This window comes from Epinephelus lanceolatus, chromosome 5 (genome assembly GCF_041903045.1).
Source record: "Epinephelus lanceolatus isolate andai-2023 chromosome 5, ASM4190304v1, whole genome shotgun sequence".
Taxonomy (NCBI): domain Eukaryota; kingdom Metazoa; phylum Chordata; class Actinopteri; order Perciformes; family Serranidae; genus Epinephelus; species Epinephelus lanceolatus.
The window spans coordinates 1,552,283-1,576,583 of NC_135738.1; the positions used below are offsets into that span (position 1 = coordinate 1,552,283).

Genomic DNA, 24,301 nt, shown 5'->3' on the forward strand with positions numbered 1-24,301 from the left:
ATTAGCTTAATGTTTTAGCCTTGGAGGTTACTGCTTAGTTTCTCCTAATGGAAATGTTTTGGGCCGTTAGAGTGTGTTTGCTTTTGTCGGCCGCCGTAACATCATGTCGTAAAACCTAGACAGCATTAGGGTGAAAAAGCTGTGAGTTTAATGCTGTAAACACAGCTGTAAAAACAGCTTCTGATCCTGAAAGACGTTAAAAAGAGACTCTTCAACCTCTTAAATTTTCAGCAGCAGTGGAGTGATGGAGGATGAGTGTTTTCCATCAATACCTGGCATCAGCAGATAAACCAGAACACCAAACAGGCTGTTTGCTTTGAGCCGGAGGTGAGAGTGTTGTTTCTCTGCTGATGGATGGAAGTGTTTGTTTTCCAGCATGCAGGGAAGGCGGAGGAGATAAAACAGAGACGAGTGTAATGTATAAAGGCAAATAATTATTATCATTTTCATCATCTATAAAACTATTTGATGAGGTGATTTATAATTTATTTTATCAAACGTTCAACTTGATTAACCCTTTCAATAACACAGATGGAAGAAGTGTTGATAGATTTGTTTGTGTGAAGTTTTCATGAAGCCATAATTTTATAAGAAAAAAGCAATAAATGTATACATCCACATTTAATCTAATATTCCCAGTCATAACATGACATTTTGATAAATCTTTTTTTGAAATCTGATTTTTTTTTAAAATAGAACTATGACTTTATTCTTTAAATATTATGCCATTATTTTTCTCTTAGCAATTACAATGTATTTTTTCTTTATTCTCAAAATATAACTCATGGTTTTATTATGATGTTTATTATGATGTTAATGTTCACAGCACAAAAGTATGGAAACAGTCCACAGCATCGTCTCAGGCCGCATCCACACGTATACAGATATTTTTTGGCCTCTCGTCCGCACACACACACACACACACACACACACACACACACACACACAAAACTCCAGATTCTGTTTCTCAAGCTGTTTATTACAGTTACAGAGAAGCACGAGATGAAACTCTCCAACAATGCTCATTAAATATTTTTAAAAAGAAAATCATGCATGTAAAACATGAGAATCTAAAACATAAAATGAGGCAGGAGTCAAAATATGTGGCCAAAATATACAAATATTTTCATTAGTGATTAAACTGATTACATCCTCTGCAGACACTGATTGTGCTTTCAACAGCTGAATATTTCAAACCACATCGCACTTCATTTTTACAGACTTAATCTGCCTCGCTGTGCTTCAATCAGAGCAGGACTTGTAGAATAAATGTCTGAGTCATGGCTGGATGTCTGCGGCAGTGTGAATCATTCAGACGAGCAGTTTTTACATCTACAGAAACAGTTCAGCCAGTCGTCCCGCTGTGAAGTGAAACACAGTCAACCTCCTGCGAGCCGTCTTTCCTCAGCCAAGATTGAAGAATGGACGAATATGTTTCTCCACCACAGGGAGAGTTAATCTGCAGATCCTGGTGCAGAGGGCCCTGGGTTCCTCCTGGTGCAGAGGGCCCTGGGTTCCTCCTGGTGCAGAGGGCCCTGGGTTCCTCCTGGTGCAGAGGGCCCTGGGTTCCTCCTGGTGCAGAGGGCCCTGGGTTCCTCCTGGTACAGTGGGCCCTGGGTTCCTCCTGGTGCAGAGGGCCCTGGGTTCCTCCTGGTGCAGAGGGCCCTGGGTTCCTCCTGGTACAGTGGGCCCTGGGTTCCTCCTGGTGCAGAGGGCCCTGGGTTCCTCCTGGTGCAGAGGGCCCTGGGTTCCTCCTGGTGCAGTGGGCCCTGGGTTCCTCCTGGTGCAGAGGGCCCTGGGTTCCTCCTGGTGCAGTGGGCCCTGGGTTCCTCCTGGTGCAGAGGGCCCTGGGTTCCTCCTGGTGCAGTGGGCCCTGGGTTCCTCCTGGTGCAGGGGGCCCTGGGTTCCTCCTGGTGCAGTGGGCCCTGGGTTCCTCCTGGTGCAGAGGGCCCTGGGTTCCTCCTGGTACAGTGGGCCCTGGGTTCCTCCTGGTGCAGTGGGCCCTGGGTTCCTCCTGGTGCAGAGGGCCCTGGGTTCCTCCTGGTGCAGAGGGCCCTGGGTTCTTCCTGGTGCAGTGGGCCATGGGTTCCTCCTGGTGCAGTGGGCCATGGGTTCCTCCTGGTGCAGAGGGCCCTGGGTTCCTCCTGGTGCAGGGGGCCCTGGGTTCCTCCTGGTGCAGTGGGCCATGGGTTCCTCCTGGTGCAGAGGGCCCTGGGTTCTTCCTGGTGCAGTGGGCCATGGGTTCCTCCTGGTGCAGTGGGCCATGGGTTCCTCCTGGTGCAGAGGGCCCTGGGTTCCACTTGAATAATTATTTAATCAAGATCTGATGTGTGATTTAAGAGTTCCCTCAATTCTTTTGAGCAGTGTAAAATCGTGGCAGCTCAGCTTCTCCTCAGTTACAACAAGTCTGTTTTGCTTATTTGGCTGAAGCAGGATTAAAGCTCTGGAACAAAAGAGCAGCTCATTCCTGCAGATCTCCTCCCTCCCTCCCTCAGAGCGAGGAGTGCTGTTGATCCATTAGAGAGCTCGGGGAGTGTTGACCTGCAACCCAGAATGTGTTCCTGCCTCTCCTCTGCTCGATGCCAGAGCTGCTCTCATCACCTCCCACTCAGAGAGGCTCCTCTCAGGCCTCAGGAGCCAGAGATCTCCTCGCCTGACACTGAGAGCCAAACAACACCAGGCTCTCCTGACGGATGAGTTTACACACTGGAATCCAGTCACAAGCTAGTCGAGATTAGGAATTAACCCGTCAGCAGGAGCTTTGGAAGTGATATCATAAAGATATCGGTGTTGAATCTTTAAAATGTAAAGCTGTGGAAAAATAGACCCTCATGTAAAATCCAAACAGAAATTACTCACATTTTCTCATATTTTGGATTTCACAGTATTAAAATTACCAGAACATCGTCGTATTTGAGGTGACGTACCCGTGGGAAGAGAGGACGTTAACGCTTTAAAGACAACACAGGTGAAGGAATGCACCGACAGCAGATGGAGGGTTAAGTGTCTACCTGTCAAGGTCAGAGGTCAAGAGGTTTTACAGACCAGTCACTGTGGAGTAGACGGTGGTGGAAGAAGTAGTCAGATGTTTTACATAGGTAAAAGTAGTGATACCACAGTGTTAAAGTTCCGTATATACTTATAAGGAAAAAACCTGCGCTCAAAATTTTATGTAGGTTAAAGTGAGTTGGGAGTGAGAATATTTTAGTGAGAATATTTTGCCGTGTTGGAAAAGTGAAGCCAACACAAGTGCCAAAACCTGCAGTTCCTCTAATGGCCACTTGAGGCTGTGAATCAACGCCCACACACACCCATGTTAAAATCTCCAACTTTACAGCAGAAATAAACATGAATACAGCCTGGTACAATAAACGGTTCAGGTTTCTACAGTTAATTTCAACATTCATGACAACAGTACATGGGGTGAATTTTTATATAACACACCCGTTTACATTTTATTAAGGCTAAAAGTTCTGCATAATTAGGGGCGGGCCACTTGAGTGACAGACTGTCTGCCGATAGCGTCCTCGCTCCTCCACAGCTCCAGCCTCTTGCCCAAATATGTCACTTTTGGTTTGTAGAGGCAAAAATCGGCACCTGGAAGTGGGCCTGTAGGCTCCCGACCTTGTCCTCCACTAGCCTTCTCAATTGCCCTTTGATGTCGTTCTGGTACCTTGGATTCAGCTAAGTAATACTCAAAGAAACACTGGAGACAGGCAGAGTCCGATGCAATCGAGTTTAATGTGTTCACAAGCTTCAACACATACAACTCATCGAGTCACGCTCCGGAGCAGGACTGAAAATCTACTCTCAAAGCATCTGTTTTTATGCTGGAGGAGACTGGAGAGAGTCTCCACCTCCTTCTGTTAATCTATCCTATTTCAGTGCAAAGCTATTGGTGGCAGCCTTTTTCTTTTTGTCCAATTGTGAACAGGCCCGATTTTAATGGTGTATCACTTTCGATTTGAGCCTGGAAGTTCCCAAATTTTCCACCCTTAACTTCGGATTTGCTTTCACTTTATTTTTTAAAAAACATGTGAATTTTAGGGACTTTGTTTATGCAGCCCCTTGTGCTCTCATGTGCTCTCATGCAGTATAAACCTTTAATGTGCATCAGGTAATACAAACATTTGGGTGTATGTGTGTGTTATCATCATACAAAACATGATAGGTTATATGTGTGTTCTTTTAGTATGGATACAATATCAGCTCATAACTCTGTATTGTGAATACTTTGACATGTATACCAATGACTTAACACATATAGATGCTTATCAATCGGTTTTATAAGAACTTATGCATAAAACATGGTTATATGATGGTTATATGGCTTTGTTTCTTGATCAATTTATGCAGTATATCACTTTTACTGAATCAGGGATTAATTCTTACACTACAGGTTCAAAATAACCTGAGATGACAGCAGGTGAAATACCAGACTTGAGGCTTCTAAACAGGAGTCCACACATCAAGGTAGCTACTTCCAATATTTTTACAGTCCATGGTATATCCACTCTGAAGCTCCACACTAAAATGAGAGCGCTGTTGTTCAAAGATGCTCTGAGAGTGTGGTGCTCTGAATAACTGAAGGGTTTATTCCAACAGTGCCCGGAATTTATGAGTGGTTCAGTTTGTACCAGAGTGCACTGTGGCGCTCGGGTAGACTATTCATGAATGCATCCACACAAAGTCTGAGTCATGTCCCTAACAGCATTTACAGCCTGGTGGAAATCTCAAGACACTAAATCACTCAGATTGGCAGTTCAGCTCAGTGCACGAGAAGAGAAATGGAAGTGAGGAAAGTAAACAAACAACTAAAGAGGGAGTGAGACAAAACACAAAGTTGTTACATGAGGTCATATTTTTTTTTTTTAGACATTTAGCTCTTCAGCAGAAACATTTTGTGATGTTTGTGTGACGTTTGTGTTGTTGTTCACTGGTGCTCGGTAAATATGCTCTTTTTTTTCAACATTGGATTGTGTTGTTATTGTGCTAACTGGCTAACTAGCATTAAGACAGTTTCATCTTTAAATGACGACTACAGACGACCACCGTCTGCTGGTGTGGAGAGTTAATGTCTCTCACACAGGCACAGTACGTACATGCTGGTTGGCTGTAGTCTTTGCAGTGTGTTCACGTACAACTTAGTGGCCGAGACTCAGACGACAACGAGCGATGCAGCAGGGTGCTTTTGTTGCCGCAAGTTTTCTACAGTTGGTTTTGTGTGTCTGGGCCTTTATATGCAAAGATTCATATTAGACGCACCTCGGTAGGTCCATCAACGAGCCTGCAAGACTGCTCTGGAGAAACGCAAACAGCTGGGTTCTGTATCTGGTGTACTGTCAGGGTTTGTGGTTCATGCAGGGTCGGTATCTATGGTCATTCTCACAATGTGCCATCACTCATTGGGTATATTAGTCTGGATAATTCACCTGCTGCTATCCTGGTAATTTATTTTCCTGTAAACAAAGCCAAGTAAACGGCCTTACAGTACACAAGTCCATAAATATTCAGTGGGAATCGAACCCTTGGTCCTGGCAGAGGAACACACACATGAAGCAGCCCTGGGGTCTCGTTGTGCAGCTGAATATCTGAGGAGGGATTCAGTTTCAGATCCTACAGCTGATTAAAACGTGGAAAAAGAAGCTGACGAGGGGAAAGATGATCCGAGGGGAAAGATTTGAGTCTGAAGATGACGGAGTGAACGTCTGCTGTGTACTGTAAACACCAGGACATTAAGGAACCATTCAGAGCTGCCGAGGGCCCTGAAGGCTTTTCTTCCAGAACACGATCACTTTGTTGTTTTCTGCCTGCGGTGGTAAATAAAGACGGGTTTCCATGCCAACGCAGATCTGCTGACACCCGACTCATAATAAAACCTTTCTCAGGAAGAAACTGGAGAAAGTGTAGTTCCTGCATCTGTATGTGTGATATTTGATATTACGCTGAAACCATAAATGCTTAAATATTGGCAGAACCAGCGCTGAAAAAAAAAAGTGCTCAGATCTCACATAACTTCTTTTTCTTTTGGTGCTTGTGATCGTCTTTTTTGGTCATTGTTGTTTCTATTACTGTTTGTCAGTGTTTGTTTTATTGTTAGTCTCTGAGGCTTTATTAGGCCCTGGTCACACAGGAAGAGTTTATACTGTTTATTTATTTCACAGTAATCAGTGTGTAGCTGCTGCCATGTTGAGGCAGAGGGTGCTGTCTGTAGCTCTGGTTGAGGGTGAGAGGCTGTCAGCAGATAAACAGAGATCTGTGTGGGTACATGAGACCCTAAAAAAGAGGCTGGATCATGGGGAGTACCACCAGTTGGTCCAGGAGCTTCTCCTCCATCATGGACGTTTACAGGCAGATTTTAGGATGACTCAGGGGCAGTTTGACAACCTGCTGTCTATCATCAGGCCGTATAGCTCTGGGTATCCAACAACCACTACCACCAGTTTCTCCTCCATTGGTTACCAACTGTAAATCGTCCGATTGGACGATGGGAAAAAAAGATGGTGCTTTTCTGCTCTGAGTTGAAGTCTTTTTTTTTTACAAGAGGAATTCAGAGTGCTGCAGCAAAAATGCCAGGCACTTAGAAAGCAGAAACATGAGACACATCACAACGCAAAAACATCAAGCAAGAAGCTTCATTCTCATTAAAAACAATTACGCTTGCTGTGTGATCGGGGCGTTAGCATGTTGTGATATGTGTTTTATTCTTCAAAAGTTTGACCAAAAACAAGGTATGCAAATTAGCTAAGGCTAGAAGTCCTATATACACTGCATCAGATAAATTTTATTTAAATGTAACAATGCCTACATGTATCGTCCCTGTCAAATAACTTAATAAATAAAAGCGGCAATACTACAGTATAAAAATACTGTTATTAAACATTAAAAATCATACTCCAGTTAAGTACAAAAGTATTAAATATATTTAAAGTACCAAAAGTAAAAGTACTCATGAAGCAGGAAGAATTTCTTTATGCTAAATTCATTCACAATTCTCTCTTTGTGCCACCGCTTCCTCCAATCAGCTGACTACAAGCAGTCCCTCTCCAGGTTAGCCAATCAAACTTTGCCACAGTCTCCTTCAGCCATTCATGTTGCTGCTGCCAAACTTTCAACCTGTTCTCCTCTCTGCTGCTGTCAGCTGTCATTTTATACACAACTGTCGCTCCCTCCTCCTCCTCCTTCACCTCCAGTCACCTGATCCAGAGCCCAGGACGAGCTCATCAAAAGCCCACTCCTCTTCACATCCAGATCCTCAGCTTCCTCTTCATCTCATCACCACCATCATCACCACCAGCATCCACACTCCACAGAGGGGTTTCCCTAATCTACTACGTCTGTACCACCCTCCTGAAATATGACATCACAACGTGGTCTAATCACCAAAGACTTTTCACATTTCTACTTATGTGCACATGTAAATAATATATATTCTTTTCTCTCTCCTGACTGAAATTATGGAGCACGATTACATTCTGATGGTGGATTAATCTATAGTAAGATATCAGAATCTATTAGTTGAATATGTTTTGTATTAATAATCTTGTAACTTAAGCTGTCAAACAAATGCAGTGCAGTAAAAAGTACTATCTTCTCCTGAAATGCGGTGAAGTAGAGGTATAAAGAGGCATGGAAACCACAAGTACCTCAAAATTGTTCTTAAGCACATAGAACTTCAGCAAATGTACTTTCCAACACTCTGTGAAAATTAAGACAAACTTTGTGTTCAACAGTGTGTTTGTACATTTAATTATCAATGGAAAGTTTTTGAAAGTACGGCACACACTGTAGATCATCAGAGTAATTTACTGACCTTGAGAAGAAGAAACTTCCTCCTCTTGGAGTCTCTGGACGTTATAATCAGCTGATGGCAGACGTGAAGTTAAATTAATGGACTGGACCTCAGTTTCAGGCCCCGGCCGCCCCGGCAGCTCAGTACATGAAGTCATACACTGAAGTTAAAACACCCTATTGATCTTGTTCAGGGTTTTCAGTGCTGCTGATGATTGATCAAGGCACCTGTGGAGTCTGTTGAACACAGGTGTGCACTGCTGACAGAGGGTGTCACACACCTGGCCCATAATCACTGCTGTGACTGTTATATCCCTCTGAATGTTGGAAATCATTTAAACAGAAGTGTGTGTTGCTGGTAAAGAAGGTGTAAATGTGTTTGATGTAAAAATCAGTGTACAGTGCATTTACAATATACATCTGTTTACTGCAATTTGTGACACACGACCCCTTGTCTGTTCATGATCGGCTCTGTGTGTCGTCATCATCAGTACATTGTAAGATAAGTTTTTACATTTTACTTTCACACTTTAACTTAAAATAATCCTCATGTGTTCATTCTGAGTCACATGCTGCATGAGGTAAAATTATACATCTGTTATTCCCTCACACCTCAGTACACTCTGTAATTAATGTTTGATGGACAGAGAGCAGAGAGGAGGCTGCAGGATGAAAGAACTTAATGTTTATATTAAAAACCACATGAAGTGTTTATGTAACCAGCTGGTAAACAATGTGTTTGTTTGTTTGTTTGTTTGGTGAAAGAAGAACACACAGAGTCAAGAGGATGATGCACCCTGCTGCTGCTGCTGCTGCTGCTGAGGGCTACGAATGGGTCAAACACAGGACAAGAAAGGGCAGATACAGCATATATGTACAGGAAGCAGCTCCATAAAGTTAACCTGACAGACAGATATAAACTAGAAGTCTCTTGGACACATAAATAAAACCTCAACAATATCCATTCAACTCTGACTCTAAATAAAGGTTCAGATTGATAGATACAGATACTAAACAACCCAACTGTATGTTTCTACAAACTTATTATGTAGTAGATACACTGAAACTTAACGTGTCAATAATGCTGTGGTTAACTTGTGGATAGGGACAAAAAAAAAACACTTGGTTATGGTTTGGAAAAGATCATGTTTTGGCCTAAAACACCTGGTTTTGGTGGCACAATCCCAGGGGAAACGTGATGTTTCAATAAAAAAAACAACTTCTTTTTTGGAGTACTATCCCTGCTGGAGAAACGACGACAGGCCACATAAGTACACCCATATTTGCTGGCTTAAAAGCAGCTAAAAACACAGAAATTATTTGTGAAAAAACAACATTTTTGTCCTTTGTTGGTCTGTCCGTTAAAAGCGTAGATTTGTATTTTAGTTCACACCTCCTAACATTTCGTTTCTCATCTTCTTCAGACTTCAGCTGTGATGATGAAAACCTGAAAGATTTTTCTGCACCAACACAGGAATGTGATGATCACGTTTCAGAGAGCAGAGGGGAATAAACAGCTACCTGGTGAACGTTCTGTGTTCAGTCGTTGTTCCTCCTCCTGGTTTTTATGAGCTGCAGTCAGGATAGCTTTTATGGCAGCGTAGTTATTTTACAGGCCCCCCACCAGGAGCTTCACAGCATGCAAGAGGTGTGTTGAGCGAACTGACGGAGTAATGCAGCAGTGATCCTACATTCAGGTGGAGGAATGCAGCCTCATTAAAGCAGCAGAGAGCCGGAACGATGCATTCCTGCAGAGTGAGGTAAAGCAGGACGACACACAGGAGATACCAACAAAAAATAAATAAAAAATCCAACATTGAGTATGACTCATACTACAACTTTATATACTTTTCCAAAGGTTCGATGCAGATGTTATTAATCTGTACACATGTTCATGATATCATGTTAATCATCTGTAACTGATTAGTTTATTACAAACATCAGTCACACTGTAGGCACAAAAACTAACCAGTTACAGCACAAAGTTTAATGAAAAAAAGCCACTTTAAAACAAGTTCAAAAAGCAAACACATGATGTATCTAACCACAAAGAGAGGCAAAATAATATTAAGCAAAATTATTATTATCAAATACATTTACAGCTAATATTAATTACATTTTCTAAAGTCTTCTTGCAGACTACACAAAGTTCTCCATCATTTTCTGTCCTAGAATCATTTTTATCTGTCTGTCTGTCACTTCAGATCAAATCTCCAGTCACTACTGGTGTTCCTCAAGGTTCTGTCTTGGGTCCCCTTTTGTTTACCATCTACCTGCATCCTCTCCACCACATCTTCTGTAAATTTAACATCCACTTCAATTGCTAAGCGGATGACACCCAGCTCTATCTGTCCACCAAACCTACCTCCACCCTCCCAACCTCCTCTCTCTCTCTCTCTGACTACCTTCAGGAACATGGTTCTCCTGCAACGTCCTCAAATTAAGTCTGCCTACTTCCATCTACACAACATTAACCACCCTCCTTCACCTGGCCCTCACACCGCACATTACTTCGTTATGGTTAAGAAAAGATCATGTTTTTGCTTAAAATATCCAGGTGTGGTGGCACAATCATGGCTGGAAACACTGCAGATGTCTTGGTTAAAAAAAAGCCAATTTTGTTGATGTAATTGCTGCCGGAAATGACACCAATGTGTTACTAAAAACAAGCAGGTGTGTTGTTAGTTGGTCTCGAACAGTGGCCTGCCAACACATTCTCACTCTGACAGCGTCACATATCGACATCGATGTGCAAGGTACCCTGGGTGCATTGGTTGTTGACATTCTGGGACACAGTGTCCAGTTCTGCATTGTATGCATTGTCTTCTTTCAAAATACACTTCTGTTTTCACAGGAAATAAACGCACTACATTGGTACAACACCGCAAATTGACTTTTTTTTCCTTTAACATCAAACACACATGGTTGGGTTTAGGGAAAAAAAGAACAGAGTTTGGCTTTAGAATCTTACAGGATGTTAACACCTCTCGAGGGAAAGTTAATGTTTGTTGGACCCATCCGCCACCTCTCCCACCTGCCCCACTCGGACTTTTGCCACTGTAACTTTCGTCCTTGTCCCGCACACTTCCCTCTGATACCACTAGGCACCAGAAAACTACAATGCAGATGTTTAAGGATGCCCCAAGTCACTGCACAGGTGCTGGATTTCTACATTTTCAGAGAGAGACTGGGCTTGACCTGCTGCTTAGCTGTCACTCCATCCACCAACGCCTCCACCACCCAGTGACAAAGTCAGCTCAGATACTAAATAAAAATCTTGTACCATAGTGAGAGCAGTCATCTCCAGTCGTGTGTAAACTACACAAAGTGTCCAAATCAACGGAGGACAGAGAAGCAGCTCTCAAAGCAAACCTGTGACAGAAACCAGTCTGCAGTTTGACTGTGACACAGAACAGAGACCTGGATGTGCACTCGATGATCTTCCTCTGCAGCCCTTCAGGACTTATGTTGGAGAATGACACACAGATGAAATCATACTGACTGTGGGAGGCTCAGATAAAAGTAAATAAAGAATAACAAGAATAAGGATGAGCACAGAGGTTTCATGTGCAGACATAAATTCCCACAATTCACAACAACTGCCCGCTACCCCTCCAAAGGTCAAAGGACACATTCCAATTAAAACGTCCTCTAAATATTAGTTCACTTCTTTAATATATTTATAGACTGAAACATTTGCTTTGGAGAGCTCAATGCTTTTTCAGCTCCTTTGATTCAAAGAATTAGATTTTTGTTCCCTGTCTGAGGTCAACACGGTCGCATCATTCACACACTGAAAGAATCTCAAATACACAAACATCTGGTAGAAACTGCAGACTGAGTCCCAAACACCAACAAAGAAGAGACACGAAGGGTAGAAAAAGGTAACGAGGGATCCAAACTGGACCAGATGTTTACTCACCGCTCCATAAATAGCTACAGATTGTCATCCAACACCACAATTACTTCAATTACTCACACCTACGACAGACAGATTTCATGCTGCTCTTGGTGGTCTGGAGACGCTCAGCAGGATCATTAGTGGTTTGAGACCAGAATTATTTTGCAGGTAACCGGATCGGCATTCAGCGAGGAGAGTAGTGATCATGTGACATCTGATGCAGATCTGGATTCTGATGCAGAATATTGACGTTCTGGGACGCCGTGTCAACTTCAGCCTGTTACATGCACTGTCTGTTTTCAAAATACACTTCTGTTTTCACAGTAAATGTACAGTTTGCATACAGTCTCTTTCAAAATAAAAGCACTACATCACTACAACATCACGAAACTGACGTTTTTTTTTTTTTTCCTTCAACAACAAACGCATGGTAATGTGGTCGGCTTTAGGAAAAAAGAACAGGGTTTGGTTTTATAATCTTATGGGAAGTAAACACTGCTCTCTTGGTGAAGGGCAGTGTTTGTCGGACCCCTCCAGCCAGCCTCACTCGAACTTCCGTCCCCTTAACTTTCGTTCTCGTCCCACCATCTTTCCCCCTGATGCTGCTCGGCGCTGTTAAACTATAATGATGACTGAACACGTCTCATGTCGACGTTAAAGGATGGCTTTTTTCGTCGGTGTCTGACACAGCAAGTCACTGTCCATGTGCCAGATTTTGAAGACTTCGGAGCGAGACTGGGTTGGTCTATGGGGACTCGCTCTTGGAGTCTGCCTCAAGTGGTCATTAGAGGAACTGCAGTTTTGGCACTTCAGCGTTGGCTTTATTTTTCAGCCTATGAGGATGTTGCTTGATGTAAACAGATTCGATCTTAGAAAAACTGCACACAGTGAACAGCGAGTATGAAGAGGAAGAAGATGAGGGGTCTTAGCTGGGACCCTCAAATTTTTGGTTAAATTTAGGTTAATCCGACCTTAGCGCTTAGTCCTTTTATATGTTTCAGTTTTAAAAATCCACAGCTGTGCCTCTCTGGAAGGTGACAGCACTGTTTAAAATCAGATAAACCTGATCCTGATGCACAACCTGCACGAACCAGATGGACCTGAGGTCGGGCTGCAGAGGAGCGTGGGCCGCAGAGCGCCTGGCGGACGGCTGAATTCAAAAAGAAATAAATCACCATCCATCCAGAGATGACAACAACCACTGACTCCCCGTCTGTGAGCTCCGGTGTGCTGAAAGTGAAACCATATGGGACAAATGGGGGGAAAGTTAATGAGATTTTGAGCAGGCACTAAATGTAATGGCACTCCTTGAACTTTTACAATGACCTCCGGCAGCCTGGACATAATAACCCTAAATGACTTTACAGCCTGCGTCGGTTATTAGGATGTGCTTGGGTTACAGTCATGAGGTCTGCAGGGAGACGGCATGACGGAGGGAACGACTGCTGAGCGATTTATATCTGAGTCAGCAGAGTGAGGAGATGGAAAATGACCCGAGTGATTTCCACCGTGCAGGAAATAAAGAGACAAAAAGTAAATATGAAGCGGTGGATGTAAGATAAGAGGGCACAGGGAGGCTTTGGACCATGAAACTGAAGTAAATGAAAATGAGAAAACAATAAGAGAGTTCATACAAGACTGAAAACTCCAATATTAAAAAACTCCTGGAGCTGCACCAGAAACTAACCTCGTGCTTCACGGTCAAACTTTCCACCAAATCATTTATTCCCCAAAAAGGGCAGCAACATTTTTCATCAGGTGACTGAGACGTGCAGCACGTAGCCTTCTCCTGTCTCTGTACATCAGCTCCACTCTCACATACTGTATATTTACAACTGAGTTACAATAGTCATTATAAAGGAAAAATACAAAAAACAAGAATTTAGATTGGATAGAGTTAAGTAGTTAGTTAAGTATCTATCTCACTGGAGATTACAGAGCTATGAATATGACAAAGCAAATACAAGAGCTTATAATCCACTCAGACAAGCAATAACAGTAAAACATGAAATATACTGAACAGACTAAACAACCAGAGACGGCCTGCGAAAGAACTTTACCTTCTGGTGCAGCTTGTTTGAACTCAAAAGCTAAACTACCATTTAATCCAGCTAGTGGTCATGAAAGTGTCCAGACAGCAGTCTCAGAAAAATAAGAAAATAGGAATGTGACAGTAGAGATAAGCATCTCAAAATATTTGTAACAACATACGCAGACAAACCTGTAACAAAGTTATTTCAAAACTAGACTAGAGATTGTGCATTTAGAAAACATCACAAATGCTTTTTCAGGCTGTGAACAAAAGCCTTTCTGTCTGTATTCATTTTTTTTTAATTAAAGGAAGGAAATGATTATTTAAGAGGGCTGCTTATTTATGAAACATGTAAAGTGAGAACTTATGTAAAATACAGATGTGTTTCAGTTTTGGGAGTCAAACTATGAAAAAGACTCAGTGCTGATTTGAAATTGTGTTGTTCTCTGTTGAGTTTCAAAAAGGCCTTAAAACATTTGTGTGAGGAGCGATCAGCAGACAACCTGTCACTGTTAATTATGCATAGGTTTAAAGAGAAATTTCAGTTTATTTCAACCTGTCTCCTATCGTCCTAAATTTGTTTCAAGTGACTAGTAACATAAAAATAATAGTTAGCATGTTAGCCGTTAGCCTAGATACAGCCGGGGCACATAGTAGCGTCAGACCTGTTAAAACGTAAGTGAACGGGCAACCTTCAAGTGCAAAGTTAGTCCACTAAACAAGCTTTTTCTCCACAAAGACCGCCTCATATCGTTAGGATAAATGTCAGAGAACATATAGAAAACGACATGTAAACGTGTTGTCTTACCTTACCGCTGTGCTGCCATGTTTGTTTACCATCTAGCTCTGCTTTCCAAAGCGCGGCCGAAATATATCTGGCGAGCTCTAGATAAAGCCCAGCTGGATACTACTCCAGGTGGAGGTGTCTCGTCCTCGTTCACATCCAGACCTTGAAAATAAGGCTGCAACCGGTCCCATTCCTTGCAACAGAGGCATTCCTCTTCTGTGGGCACTGGGGCACAGCATTCACAGGTACACCACCAATCTCCAGAGCTACGCAGCCTTGCAGCAGCCATTCCTCCTCTCTCGTCCTCTACCTGTTGCGCCTCTCTCTCTCTCCTCCTCCGTTCTTCAATTTCACGAAGCTCTTCGTCAGTGTATTCTGGCTCAAATAAATAAGGGCGGCCATCAAACTCTGCAAAATCAAATTCCTCCTCCACAAAGTCAAAGTCTGGCAAAAAGTCAGCCATTATTCTATAAATCTTTCATAAAATAAATGAATGAACTTTTCAGGCTACTGTCCGGTTCTGCCTTCCAGCTGTTGCTGCTTGTTCTCGCGAGATTTCAGCCGCGCTTTGGAAAGCATAGCTAGATGGTAAACAAACATGGCAGCACACCGGTAAGGTAAGACAACACGTTTACATGTCGTTTTCTATATGTTCTCTGACATTTATCCTAACGATATGAGGCGGTCTTTGTGGAAAAAAAGCTTGTTTAGTGGACTAACTTTGCACTTGAAGGTTGCCCGTTCACTTATGTTTTAACAGGTCTGACGCTACTATGCGCCCCGGCTGTATCTAGGCTAACGGCTAACATGCTAACTATCATTTTTATGTCACTAGTCACTTGAAACAAATTTAGGACGATAGGAGACAGGTTGAAATAAACCCAAATTTCCCTGTAAGCCTTAATAAAATAGGTTATATGAAAATTCAGCCCCCATATAGTTGTTATGAATGTTGACCTTAGAAACAGAGACCAAAGCTGTTTTTGTACCAGGCTGTAAACATGTTTATATCTGCTGTAAAGTTGGGCATTTTAACATGGAGGTCTATTAGGATTGACTCTGTTTTGGAGCCAGCCTCAAGTGGCCATTAGAGGAACTGCAGGTTTGGTTCTTTGTGTTGGCTTCACTTTTCAGCCCCAGAGGTCGCCGCTGGGCCTGATCATACTGGAGGAAGTTAAATGGAGGAAGGAGGATAAATATTTGCTGAGAATACTGACAATGAGTTTTTTCTTAAGAGGCCACTGTGTTTGAATAGTTCATTATATGTTTGTTGTGTTTTAAATGTGTTTTGATTGGATCTCAATGGGACCTCCTGGTTTCATAAAGGTTAAATAAGGAAAAAAAAATCACTTACTAAGAAATGGACTGACCTGGTGTAGGTGGAAAATAGACCTGCACTTGTATAGATCCTTTCTAGTCATCCGACCACTCAAAACACTTATTACACTTAGTCACATTCACCCATTCACACACACACATTCACACACTGGTGGCTGAGGCTGCCATACAAGGTGACAACTGCTACTCAGTTTTTGACACACTCACACACTGATGGAGCAGCCATCAGGAGCAGTTTACGTGCAGATGACCACACAAACTTAACCTGAGCTGCTGTTCAGAACAGAACAGACCAAACACGCCCCCTACTGACCGTGAACCAGCAGGACGACCTCCAACAGCAGATCTGAGGTCTGTTTCAGCTCTGAGCAGGAACATCTGAACATGTATGGATCTCCTTATGCACCAACACCAGTGAGGCTTCACACTTTCAATCTTTTTATTTATACTTGTATTTTCCACCACGTGTGTGACCTCTGACCCTCCTTGATGTGTTCATGCTGGTTTCCACCCTGAAGACCTCCAGTATGTGGAGAGAAACATTCAGCTCATCTTTATTATCTGAAGCTTTTTTCTGCATGATTTACTCCGATCGACGGCACAAACTATCACCCTGCAGCATCTCAAGTCCAAAAATAACCAGTATCAGTTTTCAGAGAACCATACTGGTTGAAGTGGGACACCCCTGACCTCTGACCTCTGAGCCAGTGTCAGCCTGCAGCTCCCCCTGTCTGGCTGAACACAAATCACCGGGCCTCTGCTACTGCTGGGAGAAATATTCAGACCCTTAACTGCAATTAAAGTACCAATCCCACAACACTTGGCTCCAAATAAAGAATGTATGGTGCAGTAATATCAGCCTTCCTGTTATTTTAGCTAACGTCTGTGGTCCTGACACAGTGGACCCATCCTCTCTTGGGCAGCTGGATCACAAGCTGAATGTGATGGGTGATTATCCAGTGATCATGGGTGGAGATTTTAATCAGGTGTGGAACCCAGTTCTAAACCGACAACCCTCAATACTGCGACCCTGTGGATCTGTGAACATGTTAAAGGATATGTGTGAGAGCAGATACATGGCGCCTCCATAATCCAACATCCAGAGAGTATATATTTTACAGCCGCCTCATGGCTCACTCTCTCAGACTAATTACGTTTTATTTCTGACTCCACTGTGTCCTCCACATGAACTGGTAGCACAGGCAGTATTCACATCTCAGGCCACACCCACATGATGGTCAGTATTCTCCCTATTAATGGACTGAACAGGACCCCAAGATGCAGACTGAATTCTTCTCCTAGATAGCGACTTTAGATTCAGATTCAGATTCAGATTTTCTTTATTGTCATTGCAACAAGTGCAACGAAAGGTAAGGTGCAGGCCATTCAGTGCAAAAAAAACGAAGCAAATATATAAAAACTTTGTGAAAATAAAAACACAAAAAGACAGGATAAAATTACAATAAATAGGCACAGTCTAAAAAGCACAGATTGAAAAGGGTATGTACATAAGGTGCAGAGAGACTGTAGTGTGTATATATACAGTGGATATAGCAGGATGAATATTGCACAGAGGTAGTGTCAGTTGTATCAGTATATTGCACATATTACAGACAAGAGACAATCCACTTCCTCTCAGGAGGAAATCCAGGAAGAGGAAGGTTATTTAAGTGTGGGAGTGGCCTATTTGAATCCCTTTTGTTTGAGACCATGCGGCAAGGTGAGTGTGTTTGCTGATCCTGTGAGTTAATCTGTTTCCTTTAACGTTAGCTTATATTGTAGTTATGCTATGTAGCGTGTGAAATAGAGTATGGTGAATGTGCTAGGAAAGGTAGTATCAGCACTGTCTCTACCTGGAGCTCGCATGTACGGAGCCTGGGTTTGGTTGAAGGTGGCAGTGCTGTTTGGGCTGAGAAAGCCATGTGTAAGTAAGGTAAAGGAGGTTATTGGGTTGGTGCGGGGAGCAGTGAGACCTGGCATTAGGGGAGTGTCTCTGGGACGCCAGAGATCACTGTCTAGCCTCCTGGAGGTGTCGTGGGACCAACTAGACGAAACACTGGTGAAAGGAGGTTCCCACCCGATGACCCCAAAGACATGCTAGTTATCACTGCTCACTGGTCTGTATAGTTAAGCCTTGCCATAATAGCTTATCATATGCTCTTATGATCCTTTCTCTAGAGCAGACGTTGCGCTAGGCTTTTTCGTCGCCGGCCATTTTGACCGACAGGGTCATAAAAATCTGGTCATAATCTATTTTTACCGGTCATTTTAATTTTCGTTTTTAAATGATAATAAAGATATTCAAAGACATTTTGTTTTCATTTGTTCGTTCTTAATAAATCCAACAAGCAAGTTATAAAGTGTGCATTAATAAGGACATGAACGAAAAGATGAACAGACATCCACACACCCGTGCCATTAGGCTTCGCCTTGGACACACCGGACGGCACTAATGCGTCACTTACGCGTCTGGTGTGTCCAAGGCGTTATGTAGTTATGTCTGTAGGCTCGGTGACACAAAATTAAAATTGTAATGAAGTGATTATGGTATTGAAAAATGTGTTTGGTTATGCACTGTTGTGTTATTTTAAATTATAAACACGATATTTTCTCCTCGCGTTCTTCAGTGTGTGCTGTTGTTATTTTATTTTGAAAATTCTCTCGTCTTTTCTGTGTCCAACTTCCTGTTTGGTAGGATCCGCTCAATCCAGCTTGACAGAAGCGCTCGCGGCTTCTGTGAAAAATAGACCAGACGCCGTACTGAAGCGCTGCCTCCGCGGGCGCTCCGCTCTGCTCAGCGGCCTGTGTGGACAGTCAGATACGTTAACATGGGTGCTGACTGAAAACTGCCTCCGCTGCTGGGCGCCGTGCTTCGGTTCCGTGTCTGGTGTGTCCAGGGCGTTATGTCAACAACGCTACATGAAGCAGATGAATGACTTTTTCTCTGCAGTGTGAAAACGGCAGCCACTTAAACCACTGACTGTGCACTCCGCCGCCAAGTGGGCAGGGGTGGTAATTGCAACCGGTCAAAATGACCGACGGCCTTCAGATTTTCCGGTCATTGTTGTAAAAAACCGGTCAATGACTGAGAATATCCGGTTAACGCGACCCCTGCTCTAGAGCACAAACTTCTTGTGTTTATTTGAATTTAAAGAACCAATTTTACTACAGTCTCTTTCAGTAGGTGCAGCAGGAACAGGCTTATTAATCAGGTGGAGAAACATCTGTCATTAAAGGTCCCTGATGTAACTATATGATAACGTATTGGCTCAAATCCTTAAAAAATATTTAGAAATGTGTCACGTGGCTATTTTCACATCTGCCAATGATTATTTAATATTTTTTATTAACGTATCTATTTTTATTTTCTAATATTGTTCATTTCTGATCTACTGGCAGTGGAAAAGGAGTCTATAGCCGACTGTTTTGACTCGTGTTTTGACGACTTACATATACATGCTTATTTTGGTGGAGCAGTACATTTAGGCAGCACTGACTGAATATAAACCAAGATTCTGTCATTGTGTTGCCTGTTTGTCACCTGCAGTGTCCTCAGAAACGTCTTTTATTGCCCTGTTTTAATTCAAGATCGTTTGTTACCAAACTCTTGAGCAGAATCTAATTCCTCTGTTCCCACTAGTGTTTTTACACATTTATAGGGCCATATGATGAATCCCATTTGAACGTGAACGTTGTATTTCACTGCTGTAGATGTTAAAGGTTGTGCTCATTTTAACTCTTGGGTAGTTTAATCTACTGCAATGCATCATATGTATATTTACCTCTGAGATGTCATGGAGGAGAAGGATAAAGTAGCATAAGATAGAAATATTCAACTGAAGTACAAGTACCTCAAACTTGTCCTTAAGAACAGTCCTTGAGTAAATGTTGCTGTCTAACCTGTGTGACTCTCTGTGGTTTTCAGTCCTGCTGAGTTTCAGCTAATTAACACTGATTTCTTCCAGCTGACGTCGCAGCCATAAATTAAAACCTAATGAAACAGCAACAATGAAAACCAGCAGGACTGAAAGTCAACGCCTAAACTGCACTCAGATATTTGTAGGTGAAGGTTTTCCTGTGATTTATTGATTTATTTATTTCCCCCCACAAATAAAGTTTTTAAAAAAAATCCACCAAACTGGTGACAAATAATCACAACATGGTGTTTATTCTAATTAATCTAAACACTCGCTCCACACAGTCCATTTAAAACTAGCTCTGAAGAGTCACACAGAACTGTAGATTACAGATGTCCAACATTACAGATGTGTTATTTAGATTTTAAGATATAAATAATTACAAGAAGCAGAATTTTTTTTGTCTATAATTGAACAAATAATCATGTGTAAGAGTGTGGACATACGCATGCATGAGGTGTGTATGTGTTGATGTGTACTGACTCACCTTTGAGCACAATGCCAACCACATACAATCACAAAGTTCTCTGTTATAAAGCACATCCTCTCCTCAGGAGCATCTCACCATAATGTAAGTGCTGTCCTGAGCTCATTACAGCTGGTGCAGTAATATATTACAACAAAGAATTCAGTCAGTTGAATTTTAAATACAGCTTTCTAACCTTAAAAACTAAAACTAACATCTTCCTTACTTTCATGATGAATGTGCTCTCTGCAGCAGCACACAGTCAAACATGTTTACATGTGCAGATGTGACCTGTGGAAACATTACAGGCCTGTTTTGTACCGTTTGTTTTAATACGCTGAAGCGTCAGTCGGCCAGCTGCGGCCACATCTGCTGAAATAAAACAGAACGCACCAGGACGCCATGACATCATTAACAAAACACCAACATGAGCACCGGCTGAGTCAAAAGAAGGATCAGGACTGTGGTGTTCTGGACCGCTTTGTCCATTACATCAATATTTACTGTGTTTAAGACACATTCATGGATTTAAAGAGACGGATATTTCCCTCAGGAGTTGGTGGAGACCAGAAAAAGCTAAAAGAGACTGACTGACTCTTTGCTGCTGTTCTGCCTGCCTTAGGCTTTCCATGTAAGCGCATGGAAGGGCAGGGAGGCCCCAGTACAGAGCCATACATACCGCCAAATATAATACTGCAAATGGAAATTAAGTTTTCTTTGACTAAGGTGATCCTGACTGAAATACAGCTTAAGTATATCAAAATAAACTTTACACATTTGACAGGTACTGAGTTACACAGAGGCAAGGACTCAAAAACACAGGCTCTCACCGGGCAGATCAGTGGAGACAAGTCTTTTACAGTCCAGATCAGCACACAAACAAAAACAACAAGCTGAGGTCAAAAATCACAAGAAAACTCACAGAGGAAACAACGCTGGATCGAAGGCGACACAAGGGAACACACTGAAAACAAACTGGCAACAAGAGGGAAGACAGACTGGGGATATATACACAGGTAATCACGGGCAACAAGACACAGCTGTGACACAGGAGGTGGGAAAGACGTCAAGCTGGAAACGCTGGGGCCTGACTGGATCTGAAGAGACAGGAAACACAGGTAAGTAACCAAAATAAAACAGGAAGTGACAAAGTGAAACACAAAAAACTGAACATAAACTCAGGAGCTTGATGGAGTCATGTCAACATTGTGTTGCGGCCTGATTACCAGAGCCTGCGATATCTGCTTACTGCATTGTGAAGCCACACTGTGACACTGGGAGACACGTTCCTTTATCGCCATGAACACACACACACACACACACACACACACACACACACACACTGTAGTTGGTGGGTCACAGGTCTTTATTTTGAAGTACAGTGAATTTCTGGCACTTTTCCTGCCGTGGAGTGAGTGACTAATGGACAACAAGGCCAAATGCAAGTATGACGCTGAATGTATGAAACTATGTGGAACTAATGATGAAGGAGAAATCTGGACCCTGAGGCGCGACCAGGTGGGAACCACTGCTAGTTTACTCTGACTCATTCCCACACACACCGTCCTGCTGCCACAAATACTCACAAGAGCAGCAAATGTGGATTAATCCGCCGCTGAAAATAGTCCCCAACAAAGTCACCGTTTCCTCCAGTTGGTTTGATCAGCTGCTCACTGCAGTTTTCTACAGTGAGCAGCTGATCAATACTGATGAAATGATGTATTTGTGTTTTTAAAGATTTACGTCTTGGCTGTGTGAGCTGCAACTAACGGTAACATAAACAATGCAAAGAAGTCTGAAGTGCTTTGTGGTCTTTCAAACGATAAATCTAGGGCTGAACAAGTTATTTTAGATTATCTTCATTATGAAGTATTTCCGCTGTGGGTTCCTCTGCCTCCCTGTTTCTCCTGTCGCTGTGCTTTTCACTCTGAAACACTTCACTTGCATATATTATCATTTTAATGCCACATAGATGGCCACAGGAATCCTGCTTAATTTCTTTAACTTAATTTAAAGCTCAGCGATGAGACTGAGCCCAGCAGACGGCTGACAGAGAGAGAAAATGCAACGATTTTTAAAGGGAGTCTTGGTGAAGTCACATGATCCAAATATAACTCTGAGGCGTCTGCTCACATTCCCTCCGCTGACCGACAGGATAAAGTTAGAAACTGAGGAAACTTTAGAGGCTCCGGAGCCTCGGACCCCCAGCAGGCCGGAGGCAGAGCTCAGAGCACCATAGAAGGAGTGTGAGAGCATGTGTGTGTGTGTGTGTGTGTGTGTGAAACAGGCAGTGAGCTGTATCTGTAGACTGTAAAAATAATGGACGCAGCCACCGTGACGTCACCCACTGGTTTGTGGCATTACGGACGTCGCCATGTTGGTTTTTTTGGAGCCAGAAGTGACCATATTTGGGTGAGAGGGTGGAGCTGTGGAGCAGTGAGGGGTGGAGCTGACTGACAGGACACTATCAGCCTGTAACTCAAAGCAGCCACATGCGTAATTATGCCAAACTTTAAGCCTTAATAACAGATGACTTATATAAAAAATGTAGCCTCTGTCCAGCTGTCACGAATGTTGTAATTAGCCACAGAGACCAAAACTGTTTTTGTACCAGACTGTAAACATGTTTATATCTGCTGTAAAGTTGGGCATTTAAACACGGAGGTCTTCTGTGGGGACTGACTCATGTTTGGTGCCGGAGTGGCCATTACAGAAACTCTTCCACGCTGGCTTCATTTTTTAGCCTCTGAAGTTGCCACTTGGTAAATAGAGATCGAAATTCTTCAGCAGAAGCAAAGTTGTTGACAAAGTCCCTGATGAAATCTGATAATAAATACACTCATAAACCATCAAACTGAAGCATATATAAAACACATTCATAAATATATATATGATACACTGCAGTAGATTAAACTACCCGAGAGTTAAAATGAGCACTCAACATATAGAATAAGATACTGAAAGCATTTCCTCATGAATTTAACTATTAAACGTACAAAATATTGAGGATACACTTTTTGCAAATTAATACCAGCATCATAACCACAGACCATCATCACTTCAACTTTTCAAATGAAATGAAATGAAATTAAACTTAATCTAATTTAATTAATTTTGTTTTCTTTTATTTCATTTTTTGGCATTGTGTATATTTTGGATTTTTTTTTCCTGATATTTTATATATCCACTTTTTCCTGCTTTGTTACTGCTGTACAGTCCTATCTTATCCTAAAGGGGAGAGCATTACCAGTTCATCATCATCACTGGAATGTTGAGATGAATTTAGTGTTTGTTGGTAGTTTTCATAACTGCATTAATACAAAACTAAATGATTTTACCTTTGAGCTGTCATTTCTGTCCATGTTTGACGGTTACGTCCATTTATTTATGTCTAACTAATATGGAAGATACATGATGCTGTTATATAACTTTCTACTGAAATATTTTAAAACATTGATTTATTTTTCACAGCACTATTTACTTAATTAGTCATAATAACACATAATAATATAATAAAATGCAAAATATTTCATTAATATTAAAAAAAATCAGCAGTAGGATAAACTTGAATTTTTCAAATTGTACTTTTTTCTGTACCGGAAAAATATTTTTAATTATATATAACATATTTTAGAAAAATTCTTTTGATTTTAGGCTAATCTAAGTTTTAACACAAATAAAGATATAGATTCTAAAATTTTAACATATTCCATGTTGAAATACAATATTTCATGTTTTGTGGTCTGAATAAATCATTTTAAAAATAAACTATTTGTTTTTACTGTAAAAAAAAAAACTCTAAAAAAACACAGTAGTGTTCAGACTGCCTTAAAAATTTAAGTTGACTGAATTTAAAAAGTTAAAAAATTACCTCAACTTGTCTTCTTAAATTCAGTGAACTCAAAATTTGAAGGCAGCCCAGACACTAACTTTTTTAGGTCAGAAGAAATAGATTTTCTTTACAGTGAAGAGAAGTTAAATTAATCTATATTATTTTACATTTTATAAACATGTTATTTTTGATGTTGGGTAAAACATCTGTGTGGGTGTGGGGTGCACTTCTCTGAAA

General features: G+C 41.9%; 1 protein-coding gene across 1 annotated transcript in view; it reads right to left on the minus strand.

The window, feature by feature from the left end:
• lsp1a (lymphocyte specific protein 1 a) overlaps positions 1-7,925 on the minus strand; it is a 65,108-nt gene extending 57,183 nt beyond the window's left edge. Inside the window, exon 1 of the mRNA XM_033634104.2 lies at positions 7,814-7,925. The gene's annotated coding sequence lies outside the window, so the exon portion shown is untranslated. The remainder of the gene's footprint in view (positions 1-7,813) is intronic.
• Between the last annotated feature and the right edge of the window lie 16,376 nt (positions 7,926-24,301).